The sequence below is a fragment of the Kryptolebias marmoratus genome, linkage group LG12, assembly GCF_001649575.2.
Source record: "Kryptolebias marmoratus isolate JLee-2015 linkage group LG12, ASM164957v2, whole genome shotgun sequence".
Classification (NCBI taxonomy): Eukaryota; Metazoa; Chordata; class Actinopteri; order Cyprinodontiformes; family Rivulidae; genus Kryptolebias; species Kryptolebias marmoratus.
Genome location: NC_051441.1, coordinates 22132625 through 22140773, shown reverse-complemented (window position 1 = coordinate 22140773; position 8149 = coordinate 22132625).

Here is an 8149-nt window from a genome sequence, read left to right as displayed (position 1 = left end):
GATAATAATAATAATAATAATAATAATAATAATAATAATAATAATAATAATAATAATAATAATAATAATAATAATAGACTAACTATTACAGGTGTCTAAAGAGGTTACCGATGACAGTCTCCACATTTACGTGGAACACCTGAAAATGGTGAAAGCCGACCTGGAAATCCACTTCAGGGACCTCCTGGTCCTCGACGTTCCCGTCTGGGTGGTTCAGACCTTTCAGGTGGATGTGGTTGACTGCGAGCTTGCCATCCAGGAGCATCTTGTAGATATCCAGTGCGACATTGAGGCCCAGACTACCTTTCGCACCTCTGGCTGGAGCAGAATGTGGGCCAAATATGCCTCACGTTATCCGGCTCTCTGGGAGAAAACTAAGCTGCTTCTTCTTGCTTTCCCGACGACTTATCTTGTGGAGCAGGAATTCAGCCAGGTCCTACATATGCAGTCCAAGTACCGCAATCGTCTTTTACGAGTCTAGAAGATGCATTATCACTAAATGATTAAGTTTTCATGAATGGTACACGTGTCCAAACATTTAAGATTCCGTGAAGTCAGAATGAACTTTTCACTGAACATTAATTTGAACAATAATGAACAATAATTTGAGTTCAAAGAAAAGTAAATAAATAATAAATAAATACATAATGAAATAAATATTAGGGGTCCTTTAATGCTATACCATCTTACAGGCTTTAGATAAGTCTGGAGTTTGGTCATCTGCAGCAAAACTAGATTGGAGTTCATACATGCCATTCCTTATGAAAGGACAGGTTGTAATGAATGTTGGTGTTTGGTTATTTGTTTGGTATTTCTTGTTTTGGTTTTGTTGTCTTTTGGGTTTCTTGTCACTATCCACCTCCCCAGTAATTTTCCAGTCACGCCTGCCACGCCCACCTCACCTGCCTCCTGTCATGTCCACAGCTGCATCCATCAATCATCTTTCCCTCTGTCTTTAAAACCGGTCTCTGATTAGTCACTTGTCACTGGATCATGCCGCTCTTTCCGCTTTTTGCCATGCCATGCCTTGTATCTTGTTTTGGAGTTTGTAATTGTTAGTTTTGCTGCCTTGTCAGCCCTTTTGTTTTATCTGTTTATTTAAGTTAATAAATTAGTTTCTTTTTAGGATGAGTCTGCATTCTGGGTTTCCCTCCGTCTAACCACCTTCTGACACAGGTGTTATTATTGTGGAGTAATGTCAATGTGCCCATTACAATACTGGGTGATACAGGTACATATGATTTATTCATTCCATCACCAGTTTAGCCTCTTTCACATAAGATGAACAAAGGGTTCTGATGTGTGTCCTACTTTACCAGTAGAAGGTGTCACTGTGATCTTGGGGAATGGTGTAACTGTGAGAAAAGTCTGGGCTGAACAACTAGTATCTTCTGTACTTAACTCAGTTCTTTTGATAAACAGTAGCCTTGATTAAAATGTGCACACAGCTAACACCTCAAACATAGATCTTATGAAGTCAGAAAAGAAGAAGAATGATTTATCTGTGGTTTGCATGTTTATAGTTCCTTTGAGTGTCTTAGTGAATAATCAGAGATCAATCCAGCACTGTAACAGTTTTTCCAGTCTGCTCTACCAGTGGATGAAATTAACTATTGAGCACAAGGATGCTTGGTTCCCAACAGGGTACTGTTAAGGAAATAGATGAGAAGTTAATCAGTAATTTAATGTATTTGGTGGTTGAGACTTTAAAATAGTTTGATTTGAATGAAACCCTCTTTCTGTGCTCTTGATCCTTTTCCCTCCTCACTTATAAAATCAAATCGCACTGCGATAAGCCCATTAATTACTCAAATTATAAATAAATCACTGAAATCCAGCCATGTCCCTCTGTCTCTTAAAACTGCCATCATCAAACCCCTTCTAAAAAAAAACCACTCTGGATCCTGATTCCTTTTCCAATTATCGTCCTATTTCACATCTTCCTTTTCTTTCTAAAGTGCTTGAAAAGGCAGTTGCTGCCCAACTCCAGCGCCACCTTCAAAAAAATTCTCTGGATGACAAATTTCAATCTGGGTTCCACTCTGCTCATAGTACTGAGACTGCCCTGCTAAGAGTTACAAATGATGTTCTCATGGCTGCTGATAGTGGCTGCACTTCCATTCTTGTTCTCCTTGATCTCACTGCTGCATTTGAAACTGTGGACCATAACATTCTCCTACATCGTCTGCATGTGGAAGTCGGTCTCGGTGAATCTGTCCTGGATTGGTTTCAATCTTTTATTTCTAATAGGCTGGAATGTGTCTGCCTTGGCAACTCCAAGTCCCAGGCCGTTAGTGTGTCCTGTGGTGTCCCGCAGGGGTCAGTTCTAGGGCCTATGCTTTTCTCTCTTTACTTGCTGCCTTTAGGTAAAATCATTAATCGGCATAAAACTTCATTTCACTGTTAAGCAGACGATTTGCAACTTTACATTAGAACGGGATTATCTTCTACTTCACCTACACTTACTGCACTAACGTCCTGCCTGGAGGAGATTAAGACTTGGATGAACCATAACTTTCTTCAGTTGAACTGTTCCAAAACCCGAGGCCATACTGATCGGAACGCCTCATCAGGTTCAATCCTCGACTCTGACGAGTATTTCATTCTCTGGACAAGACATTCCCATTTCCTCCGTTATTACAAACCTTGGAGTTTGAATGGACTCCCATCTCACATTTGAAAATCACATTAAGCACCTGTTTAAAACCTGTTTTTTTCACCTTTGCAATATTTCCAAAATTCGTTCATCTCTCTCCTGTTCTGATGCTGAGACCCTCATCCATGCCTTTGTCTCCTCCAGGCTCGACTACTGTAACTCACTGTTTTTTGGAGTCCACAAAAAACACCTTCAGAGGCTTCAGTACATTCAAAACAGTGCTGCCAGGATCCTAGTGAGAGCTCGTAAATTTGATCACATCACTCCTACTCTTTACGAGCTTCACTGGCTTCCTGTAACTTATAGGATTCAGTATAAAATTGCACTTATCACCCATCACTGTCTATATGGAACCTCACCGGATTATCTGAAGGACCTCCTTACTTCACATTCAACTTCTAGACCCCTACGATCCCAAGCCTGCAATCTTCTCCACCTTCCTCGTTCAAGACTAAGGACTATGGGTGATCGAGCATTTGCTGTGGCTGCTCCTCGTCTATGGAACTCTCTCCCGGACTATTTGAGAGCCCCGCAGCTATTGTCCGATTTTAAAACTGGCTTGAAAACTTTCCTTTTTAGACAAGCCTACTCCACTTTTAAATGACAGTCTTTTTATTGTTTTTGATTGTTGATTTTATGTTTTTAGATGTACCATGTAGCACTTTGAGATTCCACTTTTAAATGACAGTCTTTTTATTGTTTTTGATTGTTGATTTTATGTTTTTAGATGTACCATGTAGCACTTTGAGATGAAAAGTGCATTATAAATTAAATTGATTATTATTATTATTATTATGATTTGATTTTATGGGTCTCTCATAATGAGCCTAGACACATGGGAGTCAGAAAAACTTGATGACTGCATTTTCAGACCTTTTTTGGCCCAGAATGAAAAAGGATGCTGCTGCTTACACCAGTATATGTTCCACCTGTCATTCACTCAAGGCAGAAAGACTAAGTAAACTGGGTGGAGTGCTTCACCAGAAGGATGAGTATGGGATTCACAGATGCATGAATTTCTTTCAAAAGTTTAACAGGTTAAACCAGCTAAATTATTCTTTAAGGGAAAGGACAATGCAATTGTGGATGCCTTGTCCACAGTTCCATGTTCATGTTTTTATTACTTTCTCAACTGAATGTCTTCTCAGATCCCTTCAAGCTACCTGTTGCAGAGATGGGATGGGACTTCAGAAGCATTAAAAGGTTTAACTATAGGTGGTGGTGTAACTTTAAATTTGAACATTTTCAAATGTCAGTGTTTATCCAAGGATCCAGCAAGGACACTGTCTTAATGAGGGGAATCTTACTGGCCTCAGGCCAATTCCCTGGGTTCCTGTTTGTGTTTTGAGAACTGTTAAAAATTGGTCAACTTTAAATCTATGGACAACAATAATTTCCTATTATATAAAAGTTGTGTTGTTGTAACGGAACTTATTTATCTTCTTGTGTCTTAAGTTGTCTTTATTTCTTTTCATTTAGTTAAACAGATTGCAACATATTTTGTCAGCTTAATCTTAGTTTATTCACATACAAAATTATAAACAATCTACAGTCATAAAAAAATGGCTTCAGAAGGCTCTATACTTGGAGGAACATTAACTCTTATATTAATGACTGTTCCTCTCTATGCCTTGTTGACACAGAAACACTATTTTTCTAAAACAATCACTTGTTGATTCTAAAAAATATCCTTTCTGAAAATGTTTTCATCCACATGGAAACAGGAAATTACCCAAAACACTGTAGTAGTAAAAATTCCAGGCCTGTATTTGGTGCTGAACTACTCTCACAAAAATAAAGTAAAAACAGGAAACAAGATGTGTAGCATGTACACAGCTTACACATTAAGTATGAACTGTAAACCCAACAAGAAAAAAACACAAGGATTTCAAATACAAGAGCACAAACTGCATTCTTTTAGTGGACCGATGACAAAGCAGAACTTCTACTTTGTGTCATAATAAATTACAAGACTAAAAAAGTGCAGGATAGTTTTGACTGTAAGTACTGTCAATTCAAACACATGGATATAATAGACACTTTTCAAGCCTAGTATCTAGTGAGGTATGACTGGAGAAATTACATTTTCTCATGATGTACAAAGCACATGTACCCCAAGGTTCAGTCCTGGGACCCTTCTATTTAATATCTACATGCTCCCACTAGCCCAGATTATAACAAGTAATAACATTAGTTACCATAACTATGCAGATGATACACAGCTCTATATTACGATGTCACCAGGTGACTCTGAACCCATCCAATCACTGAATAGATGCTTAGAACAAATCAATGCGTGGATGTGCCAAAACTTTCTCCAGCTGAACAGAAACAAGACTGAAATTATTATCTTTGGACCTAAAGAGGAACGATCAAGAGTCGGTGTGCAGCTTCAGGTATTACAGCTAAAAACTAGTAATCAGGCCCGAAACCTGGGTGTAGTAATGGACTCAGACCTGAACCTTAAGGGACATAAAAACAGTTACAAAGTCGGCTTTCTACCACCCGAAGAACATCTCCAGAATTAAAGGACTAATGTCACAACAAGACCTAGAGAAAATTATGCACACGTTCATCTTTAGTCGTCTCGATTACTGCAACAGTGTATTCACAGGTCTGCCAAAAAACTCAATCAGACAGCTGCAGCTGCTGCTCATCTTCTCACTAAGACCAGGAAGTTAGAGAACATCACCTGGTTTTAAAGTCCCTACACTGACTCCCTGTAGCTCAGAGAATAGAGAAATTATTTTTTGGGGGATGTTTGTAATGATGTTTTTGATGATTGTAATTTTTTTTTTTTTTTTTTTGATGATTGTAATGATTCTACTGATGTTTTTATTATGTAAAGCACTTTGAATGCCCTGCTGCTGAAATGTGCTATACAAATATATTTTTACTTACTTACAAATCAACCAAAATTCTTTTTACACAAGTGTTGGTCTTTTAAAACTATTCCCATTCCCGAATGTGTTTTAAATGTATACTTGATAAACAGTATATGTGGGGGCAGGAGGTAAGGGTTTGTCCTGTAACTGGAGGGTTGCTGGTTCGAGCCCCCGCTCCGGCTGTCTCAGTCGTTGTGTCCTTGGGCAAGACACTTCACCTGCCTTGCCTACTGGTGGTGGTCAGAGGGCTCGGTGGCGCCGGTGTGATGGCAGCCTCACTTCTGTCAGCCCGCCCCAGGGCAGCTGTGGCTACAATGTAGCTTACCACCATCAGTGTGTGAATGTGAGGATGAATGGGTGAATGATTTTAGTGTAAAGCGCTTTGGGGTCCTTGGACTAGATAAAGCGCTATATAAGTGCAAGCCATTTACCCTTTTTATATTTCTTTTTCTGTAACATTTGAGCATCAGTGTTGTTGACAAGTAAAGCGATTAAAAACCTTTTTGTCCTTAGGTTTGGTGTAATAATAAGGGATTATTGTTTTGCTCTATTAAAGGCAACATTATTGTCCATCAGCCTTGTCTGCTTATTGACGTAAATCAGTTGAGCAACTGGCATCTGCAACACAAACACAATCATGTAGTTTGTCATTGTTGTCAAAACTGTCACACTCGGGTTCATAGGTTAAGTTGGAGGAGTGTCTATCACATCATTGTTTTAAAGGATTGTGTTTTGGCTGTCCACACAAAAACACAAGGAAGGTGTTTCAATATTATTTTACTCTTAAAGAACTGTTGTCAAAAAACACCTTTTTGGGGCTCCTTAAAATACTGTTCCTGTGTGAATGGGGCCTAATTGCAACAATAATTTTGTTTATTTTTTGTTATTCAAAGGCATGCAGATAACAATGTAATTTATTTACATGATAATCATGTAATACTTAATAACTTTCAAACTCCATGGTTCATATTACAGCTGGGTTAAGCAGTACTGTTTGCAACTTTATGAGTCTAAAACAGTTGTTCATTTTTCTTCAAGTCTTACAGTTGTAGTGGAGAGCCAGTAGTTTCTGCATCAGAGAAGAGGCTACAGATCATATCTGAATACAAGTATCTTGGAGTTAGTATTGATTATAAACTTTAAGGGGTTGGTATAATACTTCTGTTTTCCTAATGCTGATGAAAAGGCTAAAGTTGTCATATACTTCGGAGAGACTGTCTGTACCTGCTTGTATTGATCGTTTACTGGTGGCATTGAGAGTGCAGTCGTTAGTGAGCAAGAAGTCTTTAATGGTTGTCACTTTAACCTTTGTTGCTGCTTACATCTGGCACTAATTGAAGATCTTCCCATCAGTCCTATACTGAATGGCTATTTCTTCCTCACTGTCACAAAAAGCATCAGTGAACAAGGCAGACAACATGATCTGGAAGACAGTTGGCACAGGTACACAGCCCTGATTAACACCGTTTGGAACTGTTAAAGCTTCAGAGGTCTTCCCAGCATCCTGTACATGGACTGTCATGTCATCATGAAACTGATGGACCAATAGCGATGAAACATTCAGGACAACCAAATTGCCATGATCTTCCACAAACCTTCTCTGCTAGCTGTATTAAATGCCTTGGTGAGGTCAATAAAGGTGGTGTAAAGGTCCTGTTTTGTTCTTGGGACTTCTCTTGGAAAGGTCTAAGTCATTTCTTTGCACATTTCTACAATCAAACTAAAATCACCACAATATAAAGACAAATAATTTTCATACGTTTTTTAACAAGTCTACAGCAGGAACAGTTATGATCTATAATATTGTTTTAATAGTTACCATCTTTCACCTGTGAAACCAACCACTTCAACTGGATTTCTCATATTAGAATTTTTAGGTCCACTTTCTTGATTCTCTGTCCATCGTCAAATCCATCTTTTCTGTCCACATTCTTTAAATAGTCTTCTGAAGATGCAGCCTTTGAAACTCCTTTACTGGATTTCTGTTCTGTAGGTATGGCACAGAATGAGTTTGATATTTGCAACTGATGGTGATAATAACTAAATAATACTGAAAGAGATTAATTGGTGTGCAGGAGTATTTAGTGATTATTATATAAACATTTTGCAAATATAAAGCAACAACATCTGACAACAGACTGGTAGGGAAGAAAAATGTATAATTCTTTACACTTTTCATGCTCACAGAGTCGAACTTAAAGAAAAAACTGCCAGAATCAAACCATTCTGTGCCTGACAAAGAAAATCATTTATGAATAGAAAACTATCTGAAAGTAGCAATGTTATAATTCAAAACTGATTAAATCTACAGTTTACAACAACTTTTTATTTGTTACAGAAGTCAAAGTTCATAAAGTGACTGACTATGTTTTATTTCAGTCTTCTTCTTTTTCTTTCAGCTGTTCACATTTCAGGGGTCGCCACAGAGAGTCATCCTCCATCTAACATGCGTCCTCTGTCCCCACTCCAACTTTCTCCATGTCCTCTCTAACTGCATCCATATATCTCCTCTTTTGCCTTCGCTAATAGTCTTTTCCCTCACCTCCCTCCTGCTGTCCTCACCACTGTCCTGCTGTCCTCACCACTGTCCTGCTGTTCTCATACATGT